Source organism: Melanerpes formicivorus, unplaced genomic scaffold (genome assembly GCF_026170545.1).
Source record: "Melanerpes formicivorus ecotype bairdi unplaced genomic scaffold, bMelFor1.0.p_v2 SCAF_2, whole genome shotgun sequence".
NCBI classification, from domain to species: domain Eukaryota; kingdom Metazoa; phylum Chordata; class Aves; order Piciformes; family Picidae; genus Melanerpes; species Melanerpes formicivorus.
Window position 1 is genome coordinate 1,002,344 of NW_027142354.1, and position 16,304 is coordinate 1,018,647.

At 48.2% G+C, this 16,304-nt stretch overlaps 1 long non-coding RNA gene across 3 annotated transcripts in view; it reads right to left on the reverse strand.

The window, feature by feature from the left end:
- Positions 1-5,115: 5,115 nt before the first annotated feature.
- Positions 5,116-16,304, reverse strand: part of LOC137446323 (uncharacterized) — a 55,232-nt gene continuing 44,043 nt past the window's right edge. The window contains exons 5-6 of one of the 3 annotated variants that reach the window (XR_010988618.1): positions 10,790-10,995; positions 5,116-5,206 (exon numbers count right to left, since the gene is read on the reverse strand). This is a non-coding gene — a long non-coding RNA (uncharacterized lncRNA). Of the gene's footprint in view, positions 5,207-9,355; positions 10,996-16,304 lie in introns of those variants that run through there. The other 2 variants (XR_010988621.1, XR_010988615.1) reach the window with 2 other exon arrangements.

A 16,304-nucleotide genomic window follows, 5' to 3' on the forward strand; every position in this document is an offset into this window, starting at 1 on the left:
CCCATCAACCAGTCCCAACACCACCTAAACAACTAACCCATGGCACCAAGCACCCCATCAAGTCTCCTCTGAACACCTCCAATGATGGTGACTCCACCACTCTCCAGGCAGCCATTGGAAATGGGCAATCACTATCTCTGTATAGAACTTCTTCCTAACATCCAACCTAAACCTCCCCTGGAGCATCCTGAGACTGTGTCCTCTTGTTCTGGTGCTGGCTGCCTGGGAGAAGAGACCAACATCCGCCTGGCTGCAACTTCCCTTCAGGTAGTTGTAGAGAGCAATAAGGTCACCCCCTGAGTCTCCTCCTCTCCAGGCTAAGCAGCCCCAGCTCCCCTCCAGCCTCTCCTCACAGGGCTGTGTTTCCAAGCCCCTCACCAACTTCGTTGCCCTTCTCTGGACTCGTGCCAGCAAGTCAAACCTCCTTCCTAAGCTGAGGGGCCCAGAACTGGACACAGGACTCAAGGTGTGGCCTAACCAGTGCAGTGTACAGGGGCAGAATGACCTCCTGCTCCTGCTGGCCACACTCTTCCTGATGCAGGCCAGGATGCCATTGGCCCTCCTGGCTTCCTGGCACACTGAGGCTCATGTTCAGCCTGCCATCGACCAGTACCCCCATGTCCCTCTCTGCCTGGCTGCTCTCCAGCCACTCTGACCCCAGCCTGTAGCACTGCATGGGGTTGTTGTGGCCAAAGTGCAGAACCCGGCACTTGGATGTGTTCAATCTCATGCCCTTATAATACATTAAGGAGAAATGTCAGTATCCTTATCACATTAAATAGTCCTTCTCCATCATAAGGTGATAGGTCTTGCCTTCTAAACAGGCATCTAAAGGCAGTGGACTTCTTTTGTTTTACCTCTGTTACCAGGGTAACTGCTATTAGAAAACAAAATTATTACTTCCACTGCAAGAGCTCCCAAGTTGAATTTTAGTTCTTTTCATTCTGTGAGCTAGCTATAATATTTTAACTAGTTAAATCTAGGTGGACTGGAAAGGAGTACTGCAGAAGGCAGGAGGTCACACTCCATGCAGTCCATGGATAAAATAGATATCTAAGTAGGCTGAGTAGGCTGCTGAGTAGGCAGCACCTCTCTCTGTAATTCTTAGTCTTGTAGCTGATTATAGATTTTCCCTTCTACTGAAGTTATACTGCATACTTGCTTTGATTTCTCTGACTATGTGTGCCTTGAAACTGAGCTAACTCGATTTCTTACCTGCTAGAAATATATTTATTCCAAATGAGTCAGCATGTATTGTGCATTTCAGACCTGTATCCCCAATTGTTTGTTCTAAGAATCAGCTGTGCAGGACATGCAGTGAGTCCAGGCTTTGAGCTTTGAACAAATCATTCAGCTGAAGGAGGGAGGGTAACTTTCCTGTATTACAATTACATGTTAATTTTAACTTCTTTTAAAATGCTATCTCACTTCAAAGGGTGCATTAGGCCTGCATTAGGAATAGTGTGGCCAGCAGGAGCAGGGAAGTCATTGTGCCCTTGTACTCTGCATTGGTTAGGCCACACCTTGAGTCCTGTGTCCAGTTCTGGGCCCCTCAGTTTAAGAAGGACATCGAAACACTTGAACGTGTCCAGAGAAGGGCAACAAGGCTGGGGAGAGGCCTTGAGCACAGCCCTGTGAGGAGAGGCTGAGGGAGCTGGGATTGTTTAGCCTGGAGAAGAGGAGGCTCAGGGGTGACCTCATTGCCCTCTACAACTGCCTGAAAAGTGGTTGTAGCTGGGAAGGGGCTGGTCTCTTCTCCCAGGCAAAGAGCACCAGAACAAGGGGACACAGTCTCAAGCTGTGCCAGGGGAAGTTTAGACTTGAGGTGAGGAGAAAGTTCTTCACCCAGCAAGTCATTCATCATTGGAATGTGCTGCCCAGGGAGGTGGTGGAGTCACCATCGCTGGAGGCGTTCAAGAGGGCATTGGACATGTCACTTGGTGCCATGGTCTAGTCATGAGGTCTGTGGTGACAGGTTGGGCTTGATGATCCTCGAGGTCCTTTCCAACCTTAGTTATACTGTGATACTGTGATACTGTGATAAAGTGATAGCTCTCAGGCCAGATGTTGGTGTGTTCAGTTTTACCTGTAAGGGCACGTTATGGTCGGGTCAGAAACAGAAGCTGTCAGAAACATAGTCCCCGTCTCAGAAGAGCACCACTACTAATTACTGTGTCTTAATCACAGAATTGTCAGGGTTGGAAGGGACCTCTAGGATCATCTAGTTCCAGCCCCTCTGCCATGGGCAGGGACACCTCACATTACATCAGGTTGCTCACAGCCACATCTAGCCTGGCCTTAAAAACCTCCAGGGATGAGTCTTCTACCACCTCACTGGGCAACCTGTTCCAAGGAGCATGACAGTGCAAAGATGCAATGAGAGTGCACATTTTAGTAACATGTAACCTTTGCACAATACTTAATCTTCAAACTATTTTGTAAAGAGCAAGTGAATAATCTTTATATCACCTGTCTGAACCATGTAGCTGCACTTTACTTTCATTTGTGAAATGCTACACCAGGTAAATAAATGCCCTTCATACAAAGCACTGAGCACTCTGAATTTCTCTTGGTGTCCAGAATGAACCTATGGCTCCTCTAGAACTGTGCCTTGAAATGATTTAGCAGTTTCCACAGGGGATATTTTAATGGCTATTCAGTTATTGTTTAATTTCTGTGGCATGTTAGACCCTGATCTAGAGTAAAGATGTACCAGGATATGCTAAAAGATGAAGTCCCTGCTACCATGAATTTTAAAACCAAGGTCTTGATCCAGCAGCCTTTTCACACACACAATCACACAGAATCAACCAGGTTGGAAGAGACCTCCAAGATCATCAAGTCCAACTGATCACCCAACCCTATCTAATCAACTAGACCATGGCACCAAGTGCCTCATCCAGTCTTCAGGGACACTGATCCCACCAGCTCCCTGGGCAGCACATTCCAATGGCCAAATCTCTCTTGCTGGGAAGAACTTCAATGAAGTTGGTGAGGGGTTTGGAACACAAGCCCTATGAGGAGAGACTGAGGGAGCTGGGGTTGCTTAGCCTGGAGAGGAGGAGACTCAGGGCTGACCTTATTACTCTCTACAACTACCTGAAGGGAGGTTGTAGACAGGCAGAGGTCGGTCTCTACTCCCAGGCAGCCAGCACCAGAACAAGAGGACACAGTCTCAGGCTGTGCCAGGGGAGGTTTAGGTTGGATGTTAGGAAGAAACTCTTCACAGAGAGAGCAATTGCCCATTGGAATGGGCTGCCTGGGGAGGTGGTGGAGTCGCCATCATTGGAGGTGTTGAGGAGGAGACTTGATGGGGTGCTTGGTGCCATGGGTTAGTTGTTTAGGAGGGTTGGATTGGTTGGTGGGTTGGATGTGATGATCTTTAAGCTCTCTTCCAATCTGGTTTATTCTATGCAATTCTGTGTAATTCTTTCTAAGATCAAGCCTATATTTCCCCCTGCACAGCTTAAGACTGTGTCCTCTCATTCTGTTGCTGGTTGCCTGGGAGAAGAGACCAATCCCCACCTAACTGCAACCTCCTTTCAGGCAGTCGTAGAGAGCAATAAGGTCACCCCTGAGCCTCCTCTTCTCCAGGCTAAGCATACCCAGCTCCCTCAGCCGCTCCTCACAGAGCTTGTGCTCCAGACCCCTCAGCAGCTTTGTTGCTCTTCTGTGAGTATCATATTTTTATATGTGAGATAGGTTAGCATTAAGCCTCCACTGGGAAAAATTTACAGAGAGACCACACCTGCTGTGCTTTAGCCTTCTGGCAAGTGCACTATAGAGGCCTGATGGGAATTCAGAGAGAAGAAAGGTTGCCTGCGTTTTAAAGGGTGGGAACCCTCCAAGCTCTCTGGGTTTGTGCGAGTTTGTATTTGAATAACCTAAGAACTATGCATATAAATTGTCAGGGAAAATTCATGAACGGTGCATGTGCAATATATCAAACATCTTGGTGTCTCAAGCAGTGTTTTCACATGCACCACAGTGCACATTCCTTACTGAGGGTCATATACAGTGAGACACATTTCAGGCTTTAAAAGCCACGTTATTTGAAGTTGTCTGAATGCAAAAGCCAGTGGCCTAGTTTCTCTAATAACCAGGAAGGACTTTTTCTGTTCAGATGTGCCTTACTGAAGAAAGTAAAAGGGTTTATAATCAAGCAATCCTGAGACAATTTGTACTAGAACTTAATTTTGAGACCTAATAGCAAAACAAAATAGAAGTGCTGTCTCAGCCATAGCTTCAGTTCCAAGTTTGTTTCCCTCAGGCACTACATTTTTTAGTGGAACCTACTGTAATGTATTTCTTAGCAAGGTATGTCATATTTCATATATTGGATCAGAGGATCACAGGACGTTAGGGGTTGGAAGGAACCTCAGGAGATCATCAAGTCCAACCCCCCTGCCAGTGTAGGACCACAGAATCTAGCACAGGTCACACAGGAACACATCCAGATGGGTCTGGAAAGTCTCCAGGGAAGATGACTCCACAACCTCTCTAGAGAGCCTGTTCCAGTGCTCTGTGACACTCACAGTGAAGAAGTTTCTCCTCTTGTCAAGGTGGAACCTCCTGTGCTGTAGTTTATATCCATTAGCCCTTGTCCTATCACAGGGTGCAAGGGAGCAGACCCTGTCCCTTTCTTCTTGACACCCACCCCTCAGATATTTATAGAAATAGATCAGATCCCCTCTCAGTCTTCTTTTGTCCAGACTAAACAGCCCCAGGGCTCTCAGCCTCTCCTCATAACACAACGCTCCACTCCCTTAATCATCCTGGTAGCTCTCTGTTGGACTCTCTTGAGTAGACCCCTGTCCCTCTTGAACTGGGGAGCCCAAAACTGGATGCTATATTCCAGGTGAGGTCTCAGTAGGGCAGAGTAGAAAGGGAGGAGAAACTCCCTCCATCTGCTGGACATGCTCCTCTTAATGTACCCCAGGATCCCATTGGCCTTCTTGGCCACAAGGGCACATTCCTGTCCCATGGATAACTTATTATCCAACAGGACTCCCAGGTCCTTCTCCACAGGGCTGCTCTCCAGCAGATCACCTCCCAGCCTGTGCTGGTGCAGTTTGTTATTCCTTCCCAGGTGCAGGACTCTGCACTTACCCTTGTTGAATCTCATTAGGTTACTCTCTGCCCGGCTCTCCGATCTGTCCAGGTCTTGCTGAGTGGCCACACAGCCTTCAGATTTCTCAGCCAAACACTAAAATGAAAAACAACATGAATGAAGCACATACCCTTTATCTTGTCCAGGGATTCCATGATGCAATTGTAAATCTCACATTTCTTCATTTCTGATACCTGATATTAATCTCTTCATACTGATTTTGGTAGGGTAGGTATTATTTTTGTACTAAAGTTGTTAGCAGTTTTCTTAATGAGACCTGAATGCTCCACAGAACTTGCCAGCCTTGCCATGGCTCTCAGGCCTCCATTTCCTTTCCTACCCCAGGCTCCTTGATAGGTCTATTATCTAATTAGGGCTTAATAATAATAATAATAATAATAATAATAATAATAATAATAGACCAAGTTGGAAGAGACCTTCAAGATCATCTCGTCCAACCCATCAACCAATCCAACCCACCTAAACAACTAAACCATGGCACCAAGTGCCACATCAAGTCTCCTCCTGAACACCTCCAGTGATGGTGACTCCACCACCTCCCTGCGCAGCACATTCCAAGGATGAACGACTCGCTCGGTGAAGAACTTTCTCCTCACCTCGAGTCTAAACCTCCCCTGGCACAGCTTGAGACTGTGTCCCCTTGTTCTGGTGCTGGTTGCCTGGGAGAAGAGACCAACCCTTCCTGGCTACAACCACCTTTCAGGTAGTTGTAGAGAGCAATGAGGTCACCCCTGAATCTCCTCTTCTCCAGACTAAGCAGCCCCAGCTCCCTCAGCCTCTCCTCACAGGGCTGTGTTCCAAGCCCCTCACCAACTTTGTTGCCCTTCTCTGGACTCGTTCCAGCAAGTCAACCTCCTTCCTAAACTGAGGGGCCCAGAACTGGACACAGGACTCAAGGTGTGGCCTAACCAGTGCAGTGTACAGGGGCAGAATGACCTCCCTGCTCCTGCTGGCCACACTGTTCCTGATGCAGGCCAGGATGCCATTGGCCCTCTTGGCTGCTTGGGTACACTGCAGGCTCATGTTCAGCCTACCATCAACCAGCACCCCCAGGTCCCTCTCTGCCTGGCTGCTCTCCAGCCACTCTGACCCCAGCCTGTAGCACTGCATGGGGTTGTTGTGGCCAATGTGCAGAACCTGGCACTTGGATGTGTTCAATCTCATGCCCTTGGACTCTGCCCATCTGTCCAGCCTGTCGAGGTTTGCTGATCGACAGCCACCTGAATATGAGCCAGCAGTGTGCTCAGGTGGCCAGGAGGGCCAATAGCATTCTGGCCTGCATTAGGAATAGTGTGGCCAGCAGGAGCAGGGAGGTCATAGTGCCCCTGTACTCTGCTCTGGTTAGGCTGCACCTTGAGTACTGTGTCCAGTTCTGGGCTCCTCAGTTTAAGAAGGACATTGAGACACTTGAGCGTGTCCAGAGAAGGGCAACAAGGCTGGTGAGAGGCCTTGAACACAAGCCCTATGAGGAGAGGCTGAGGGAGCTGGGATTGTTTAGCCTGGAGAAGAGGAGGCTCAGGGGTGACCTTATTGCCCTCTACAACTACCTGAAGGGTGGTTGTAGCCAGGAGGGAGTTGGCCTCTTCTCCCAGGCAACCAGCACCAGAACAAGGGGACACAGTCTCAAGCTGCGCCAGGGGAGGTTCAGACTCGAGGTGAGGAGGAAGTTCTTCACCGAGCGAGTCATTCGGCATTGGAATGGGTTGCCCAGGGAGGTGGTTGAGTCATCGACCCTGGAGGCGTTCAAGGGGAGATTGGACGTGGCACTTGGTGCCATGGTCTAGTCATGGGGTCTGCGGTGTCAGGTTGGACTCGATGATCCTCGAGGTCCTTTCCAACCTAAGTGATACTGTGATACTGTGATACTGTGAGGTCCCTCTGCAGAGCCTCTCTACCCTCCAGCAGATCAACTCCTGCCCCCAGCTTGATGTTGTCAGCAAATTTACTGATGATGGACTCAATGCCCTCATCCATATCATCAATAAAGATGCTAAAGAGCACAGGGCCCAGCACTGATCCTTGGGGCACACCACTAGTGACTGGCCGCCAGCTGGATGTGACACCATTCACCACCACTCTCTGGGTTCGGCCACCCAGCCAGTTCCTAACCCAGCTCAGAGTGCTGCTGTCCAAGCCATGGGCTGACAGCTTGGCCAGCAGTTTGCTATGGGGGACGGTGTCAAAGGCCTTGCTGAGGTCCAGGTAGACTACATCAACAGGCCTCCCCACATCCACCAGGCGGGTCACCTGATCATAGAAGGAGATCAGGTTGGTCAGGCAGGACCTGCCCTTCCTAAATCCATGCTGGCTAGGCCTGATCCCTTGGCCATCCTCTAAGTGCTGTGTTATTGCACTCAGGATGACCTGTTCCATGATCTTGCCTGGCACTGAGGTCAGGCTGACAGGCCTGTAATTCCCTGGCTCATCCAACCGGCCCTTCTTGTGGATGGGCACCACGTTGGCCAGCTTCCAGTCCTCTGGGACCTCGCCAGTGAGCCAGGACTGCTGGAAAATGATGGAGAGCGGCTTGGCCAGCTCCTCTGACAGCTCCCTCAGCACCCTGGGATGGATCCCATCTTAAGGTACAGCATGTCTCTCACAGGGTTAGCTTTTGAATCTTCTCCTTTACACCCATAGGTGGCATTTGTACCAATTTGTAGCATGATGAGCCTTACCTGTAGGTTTTAAGAATTTGTTTGCTATCTCAAAATGATTTCTCTCAAATGCTGATCCAGAATCCTAGTTGGCATAGGTTTAATTCAAGATGTAATAAACATGTTCTAAAGGAGTGACTACTTTAAATCTGCCTTTGGATTCAGCATATTTTTTCTCTTGTTAATTGAACCACCTGTTGTAGCAGCCTACTCACTCCTGCAGAGCTTGCCTCTCTACAAACTCTCCCATGTGAGATGCCGAGAGCTCTGGCCCTCATTCATCAAAGTCTTTAGGGATTTAGTTGCTGGACTGAGATCAGTGTCTAACACTTTTCAGGAGAAAGCTTTGCTCCAAGAGGGATCATTCATTCTTTGCTCCTGTCAGAGGACTTGTCCTAATTAAAAGAATTCATCTGTTCTTCTTGGTTTGGTTGCCTGGCATGAAGGAGACCAGTACAGTGAACTGGAGGACCCTAAAACTATCTCCCTTCTGGTGAGGGACTTTTTAGGGTGTCAGGTAGTGATAGGACTGGGGGGAAGGGAACAAAATGGGTAGATTCAGATTGGATGTTAGGAAGAAGTTCTTCCCCATGAGAGTGGTGGGACACTGGAACAGGTTGCCCAGGGAGGTGGTAGAAGCCTCATCCCTGGAGGTTTTTAAGGCCAGGCTAGATGTGGCTCTGGGCAACCTGATATAGTGTGAGGCATCCCTGCCCATGGCAGGGGGTTTGGACCTAGATGATCCTTGAGGTCCCTTCCCACTCTGACAGTTCTATGATTCTAATTTACAATATTCCATCTGCAATTACGCTCAGATTATGATAAGCTGTCTGTATCTGTGTGAAAGTTAAATTAATCACAGTATCAGTCAGGGTTGGAAGGGACCACAAGGATCATCTAGTTCCAACCCCCCTGCCATGGGCAGGGACACCCCACACTACATCAGCCTGGCCAGAGCCTCAGCCAGCCTGGGCTTAAACACCTCCAGGGACAGGGCCTCAACCACCTCCCTGGACAACCTATTCCAGGGCTTCACCACTCTCATGCTGAAGAACTTCCTCCTCACCTCCAGCCTGAATCTCCCCACCTCCAGCTTCATTCCATTCCCCCTAGTCCTATCACTCCCTGAGATCCTGAGAAGTCCTTCCCCAGCCTTCCTGTAGGCCCCCTTCAGATACTGGAAGGCCACAATTAGGTCACCTTGGAGCCTACTCTTCTCCAGACTGAACAGCCCCAACTCCTTCAGTCTGTCCTCACAGGAGAGGTGCTCCAGCCCTCTGATCATCCTTGTGGCCCTTCTCTGGACACCTTCCAGCACCTCCAGATCCCTCTGTAATAGGGACACAGTACTCCAGGTGGGGTCTCTCCAGAGCTGAGTAGAGGGGGAGGATCACCTCCCTTGCCCTGGTAGCCACACTTCTCCTGATGCAGCCCAGGATCTGATTGGCTTTCTGGGCTGCAAGTGCACACTGAGAGCTCATGTTGAGCTTCTTGTCCACCAGCACCCCCAAGTCTCTCTCCTCAGAGAGACTTGACACAACAAATGAATGACTCAAATAATCTAGCACATTTTAACTTTGTTATTATTTCATCACGCTCTAGTGAGCTGGGGATTTGGCCCAGTATACTTAAAACATAGCAAGTAAGTCCCACATTAATTTTTAATTAAAGAGTGTGGAAGCACGTGGACTGGACAGAGCAACAGTGAAGGAGTTGACTCATGTATATGGTTACTAGCATAACAGTAAAAAGTAAACTTTATCTTGGAAAAGAGTATGGCTTTGGCTTGGCTGGGACCTGTGCAGCAACTTAATCCATCGGCTGGGAGGAAAACAGCAGCCAGTTTCAAATACACGGGGTGTGTGTTCTTCAGGAAAGGAAAAGCATGGCATCATCTAACTGCCCCTCACAATGCCTTGTACTGTGAACAAGCAAAATCAATTTTAAGTGTGGCCTTCTGTCCTACTTTTGAGCCACGAGCTGCCCAGGGCCAAAGGACAGGGAAGATACTGTGTCCAGTTCTGGGCCCCTCAGCTTAGGAAGGATGTTGATTTGCTGGAGTGTGTCCAGAGACTGAGGATGAGGGGGGTGGAGGTTTTTGAAGGCTCTGGAGGGTTTTGTCCTGGTAGGCCCAGGTGAGGAATTGAGCCTAGTTTGTGAATGTGTTCCTTTTACCTGGATACTTTTTGTATGTGTTTGCAAATAGAATTTCCATTGAAACTTCCAATCCAGTGTGGAGCATTTGTGTTTCACTCCTTGGGCAGCGGTAAAATATAGAACAATAGAACAAACCAGGTTGGAAGAGACCTTCAAGATCATCGTGTCCAACCCATTAACCAATTCAACCCACCTAAACAACTAACCCATGGCACCAAGCACCCCATCAAGTCTCCTCCTGAACACCTCCAATGATGGTGACTCCACCACCTCCCCAGGCAGCCCATTCCAGTGGCAAATCACTCTCTCTGTATAGAACTTCTTCCTAACATCCAGCTTAATCCTCCCCTGGCACAGCCTGAGACTGTGTCCTCTTGTTCTGGTGCTGGCCACCCAGGAGAAGAAACCAACCCCCACCTGCCTCCAACCTCCCTTCAGGTAGTTTTAGAGAGCAATAAGGTCTGCTCTGAGCCTCCTCTTCTCCAGGCTAACCAACCCCAGCTCCCTCAGCCTCTCCTCATAGGGATGTACTCCAGACCCCTCCCCAGCTTTGTTGCCCTTCTCTGGACACATTCCAACAAGTCAACATCTTTCCTAAACTGAGGGGCCCAGAACCGGACGCAGTACTCAAGGTGTGGCCTAACCAGTGCTGAGTACAAGTCTATATTTAAATAAGGATGCACATAAATCAACATGCAGTAGATGCACCAACTTTAGTCACTAAACCCATGGTGTGACATACAGTGGTGCCACCCCCAAGTCACTCATTTCCACAGCACCTCTGTGCTGCTGTAGCTGTTTGTGTAGGTGACACAGTGAAGTGGATCAGCATCTCAGTTTGATTTACATTACATATTTTCCACTGGATTTCTGCTAACTGAAGTAATTATCTGCACTTTCTATGATCAGTGCTGAGCCCTGTCCTCTTTAACATCTTCATTGATGATCTGGATGAGGGGGTTGAGTCAGTTCATCAGCAAGTATGAGAGAAGAGCAGGCCAGGGCTTTCAGGTGCAAACTGGAACAAGACTTTGGAGTCTTCTGTACAATTTTCTGTCAAAGGAAGAGAGAAATGAGCTGTATGTGCATAACTGTTAACAGAAATAGGTTTTTTGCAGTTAAGGCATTGATGGGAACTAAGAAGCTTGCAGGATTAAAGGGAACAAATGACTGCTCACAAATTCTTCATCAGGAGGTCTAAGCTGTCAGCCTGTGGCTTGGACCACTACACTTTGTGCTGGGTTAGAAACTGGCTGGAGGGCCGAGCCCAGGGAGTGGTGGTGAATGGTGCCACATCCAGCTGGCAGCCAGTCACCAGTGGTGTCCCCCTGGGATCAGTGCTGGGCCCCATCCTCTTTAACATCTTCATTGACAATCTGGATGAGGGGGTCGAGTCAGTCATCAGCAAGTTTGCAGATGACACAAAGTTAGGGGCAGATGTTAGTCAGTTAGAGGGCAGAAAGGCTCTGCAGAGGGACCTTGACCGACTGGACAGATGGGCAGAGTCCAATGGGATGGCATTCAACAAGTCCAAGTGCCAGGGGCTGCACTTTGGCCACGGCAACCCCATGCAGAGTTACAGGCTGGGGTCAGAGTGCCTGGAAAGCTCCCAAACAGAGAGGGACCTGGGGGTACTGATCGACAGCGGCTGGAACATTAGCCAGCAGTGTGCCCAGGTGGCCAAGAGGGCCAATGGCATCCTGGCCTGCATTAGGAATAGTGTGGCCAGCAGGAGCAGGGAAGTCATTGTGCCCCTGTACTCTGCTTTGGTTAGGCCACACCTTGAGTCCTGTGTCCAGTTCTGGGCTCCTCAGTTTAAGAAGGACATCGAGACACTTGAATGTGTCCAGAGAAGGGAAACAAGGCTGGGGAGAGGCCTTGAGCACAGCCCTGTGAGGAGAGGCTGAGGGAGCTGGGATTGTTTAGCCTGGAGAAGAGGAGGCTCAGGGGTGACCTTATTGCCCTCTACAACTCCCTGAAGGGAAGTTGTAGCCGGGAAGCGGTTGGTCTCTTCTCCCAGGCAACCAGCACCAGAACAAGAGGACATAGTCTCAAGCTGTGCCAGGGGAGGTTTAGACTCAAGGTGAGGAGAAAGTTCTTCACTGAGAGAGTCATTCGCTATTGGAATGTGCTGCCCAGGGAGGTGGTGGAGTCACCATCCCTGGAGGTGTTCAAGAGGAGATTGGATGTGGCACTTGGTGCCATGGTCTTGTCATGAGGTCTGTGGTGACAGGTTGGACTCGATGATCCTCGAGGTCTCTTCCAACCTTAGTTATACTGTGATACTGTGACCCACATAGAGCTAGGTATCAGCATGTGGAAGTGATGCAAAATGGGTTGGAGGTTGAATAGCAGCAATAACTTTGGTTGTGGCACTGGGAGACGGCATGATCTGCTTGTCCCTGAGTTACCAGATTCACAGGATTTTGTGTAAATAGAAAACAAATATTTGTGTAAATGGAAAGCAAATATTTGAAAGACCCTTTCTAGGTAGAAAAGCTTCGTAGTCTCATAGTTCAGACTCTGAAAGGGACTTGACCTCCTGCCAGAAAACCTGCACCTGAGTGATCACGCTGTCAGCGGCTGTCCCACACCTCGTCTGCAAAGCCCTTGTTGTGCAGCATGTTGCAAAAGTTTGTTTCTTAAGAGTATAAAGTACTTGTGTGAGGAGAACCAGATGGGCAAGAGGAGCTGGAAAAGTGAAACCATTCAGAAAGCATCGAAGTTATTCAGGCACAGCCCGCTGAATATGGTTTTGTTACTTATGAAGTGTATTGGAGGTGGTTGCAAGCATGCTGGAGCAGTTTGTTCCTGAAGGAGTGCACCCCATGGAAAGGATGCAGACTGGAGCAGCTTGTGAAGAACTGTAGCCCGTGGAAATGACTCATTCTGGAGAAGCTCATGGAGGACTGTCTCCCATGGGAGGGCCCCCACACTGGAGGAAGGGATGAGGATGATCAGAGGGCTGGAGCACCTCTCCTATGAGGACAGACTGAAGCAGTAGGGGCTGTTCCGTCTGCAGAAGAGAAGGCTCCCAGGTGACCTCATTGTGGCCTTCCAATGTCTGAAGGGGGCCTACAGGAAGGCTGGGGAAGGACTTCTCAGGATCTCAGGTAGTGATAGGACTAGGGGGAATGGAATGAAGCTGGAGGTGGGGAGATTCAGGCTAGATGTGAGGAGGAGGTTCTTCCCCATGAGAGTGGTGAATCCCTGGAATGGGTTGTCCAGGGAGGTGGTTGGGGTCCTGTCCCTGGAGGTGTTTAAGCCCAGGCTGGCTGAGGCTCTGGCCAGGCTGATGTAGTGTGGGGTGTCCCTGCCCATGGCAGGGGGGTTGGAACTAGATGATCCTTGTGGTCCCTTCCAACCCTGTCTGATACTATGATACCATGAGTATGAGCTGATCCTCCAGCTGTGGAGGAAGCAGCAGCAGAGACAGGATTAACTGACCCTCTACCCCCATTCCCGTGTGCCACTGGTGGAGAGGAGGTAGAGAGAAGCAAGAGTGAAACTGAGCCTGGGAAGAAGGGAGGGGTGGGGCAAAGGTGTTTGAAGATTTATTTTTATTTCACATTTTACTATTCTGAATTGATTGGCACTAAATTAAATCATTTTCCCTAGCCTGAGTTAATTTTGCCTGTGCCAGTGATTGCTGAGTGATCTCTCTGTTCTTATCTCGACCCGTGAGCCTTTCACTATGTTTTCTTTCCCATCTACCTAAGGAGGAGAGCGATAGAGCAGGCTTTGTGGGCACCTGGCATCCAGCCAGGGTCAACCCACCACAGCCAGGATGAAGACATTTTGTAAGTGCAATCTTTGGGCCTGTGACAAGAAAGCATTTGTACTGTTAGCCTGATAATCTGCAGCGATTTGAAGTCCTATTGTAGTTTCTGTATCACCAGTTGTATTATTTGATTAAAGCCCAGCAGAGCATTAAGGATTACATTTGACTGAGGATGAATGATTTGCAATTAGTTAGAAAAAATAAAGGTATTAAGGAATGTGCCAGGTTCGTTTAGTTGACAAATGAGTCTAAAGCTGCTTGCAAAAACACTTCAGAATGGAGCAGCACCTGGATCATAATACATTTTGTGGAAGCAATGAAGGCAGTAATTAGTTTGAGAACTGTTAAAGGGTGCCAGGGGGTATAGCTAAGATCCAGCTCGCTATGAAAGCAGGGGCTAGCTTCCAACACATTCCACAGCTGTGCTGGGTCCCTCCTGTGACTGACCCAGTGGTGACAGTCAGTAGTCTGAGGAATCCACAAGTAGGGAAGATATAAGGACATGTTATACTTGGGAGTTAGGACATGGTTTGGTGGTATCCTGCCTGGAGTTTGTACATGGGGGACCATTGTAACTTTTTTGTTATAATAGCTACTAAAATCATCAACCACATGTAGATGCTTTTTGATGGAGAAGGCAAATCATGTAAGATTACTTTGGGGGTACTGGTCTACAGTAGGCTGAACATGAGCCAGCAGTGTGTCCAGGCAGCCAAGAAGGTCAATGGCATCCTGGCCTGGATCAGGAACAGTGTGGGCAGCAGGAGCAGGGAGGTCATTCTGCCCTTGTACACTGCACTGGTTAGGCCACACCTCGAGTCCTGTGTCCAGTTCTGGGCCCCTCAGTTTAGGAAGGAGGTTGACTTGCTGGAACATGTCCAGAGAAAGGCAACAAAGCTGGGGAGGGGTTTGGAGCACAAGCACTATGAGGGAGTTGGGGTTGCTTAGCCTGGAGAAGAGGAGGCTCAAGGGAGACCTTCTTGCTCACTACAACTACCTTAAGGGAGGTTGTAGACAGGCAGGGGCTGGTCTCTTCTCCCAGGCAGCCAGTACCAGAACAAGACGACACAGTCTCAAGCTGCACCAGGGGAGGTTTAGGCTGGAGGTTAGGAAGATATTCTTCACAGAAATAGTGACTGGCCACTGGAATGGGCTGCCCAGGGAGGTGGTGGAGTCATCATCACTGGAGATGTTTAGGAAGAGACTTGATGAAGTGCTTAGTGACATGTATTATTGGATTAGAAGGTGTTGGTTGATCGGTTGGACGCGATGATCTTGAAGGTCTCTTCCAACCTGGTCTATTCTATTCTATTCTATTCTATTCTATTCTATTCTATTCTATTCTATTCTATTCTACTCTACTCTACTCTACTCTACTCTACTCTACTCTACTCTACTCTTATTCTATTCTATTCTATTCTATTCTATTCTATTCTATTCTATTCTATTCTATTCTATTCTATTCTATTCTACTCTACTCCTATTCTATTCTATTCTATTCTATTCTATTCTATTCTATTCTATTCTATTCTATTCTATTCTATTCTATTCTATTCTATTCTATCCTATCCTATTCTATTCTATTCTCATGATGCAGCCCCATAAAGAAAAGATATGTTTTGTGAAATGTTCTTCATCATGAAATGATTTTCATCATGATCTTTACCATGTCTCAGTAACTTATTGGATTTCTTTCTTTGAAAGAAAATTAGTTCCTTGAAGGCAATTTTTAATTTCCACTTTTTGACAAAGGTCATCACAAGAGAAAAAGGAGTCTAAAGTTGGGAGAGAGTTGGGGTTATTCAGTTTGGAGAAGAGAAGGGTCAGAGGAGATCTTATAGTGGCCTTCCAGTATCTGAAGGGGGCCTACAAGAAAGCTGGCATAGGACTTTTTAGGGTGTCAGGTAGTGACAGGACTAGGGGGAATGGAGCAGACTAGAAGTGGGTTGATTCAGATTGGATGTTAGGAAGAAATTCTTCACCATGAGGGTGGTAAGACACTGGAACAGTTTGCCCAGGGAGGTGGTAGAAGCCCCATCTCTGAAGGGCCAGGCTGGACGTGACACTGAGCAACCTGATGTGGTATGAGGTGTCCCTTCCCATGGCAGGGGGGTTGGAACAGGATGATTCTTTCCAACCCTAACAATTCTGTCATTTTGTGTGATTCTGTTTGAAACTCATGGGTTGCAGTGCCAAGCTCTTAGTATTTCCCAGTTCAGTGTCAATACTACTAAACTGATGTTCACATCCAGTTTTGTTAAACACTGTGCTTCCTTAATTTGTTTATATTGGCAACATTTCTTTGCTTCACAGCAGTGTAGGAAACACCTTGTGGTGACTGATTTAAACCACTTGCTGTCTGTTTTAATTTGATAATCATATTCCTGTGTCAACAGGTTCAGCAGCACTGAAATGTGAAGAATCCAAATGTACCCAAAAATAGTCCAGTTATGCAGGTTTATGTTTGTTTAAGTCAGGTTGTTGAGTCCAAGTGTTATAAAGTGTTCCTATATTCCATATTACATATTCCACACAGGTATTAATTGTTTGCATTTCATGTATTTTGTCAGTCCTTAGCATT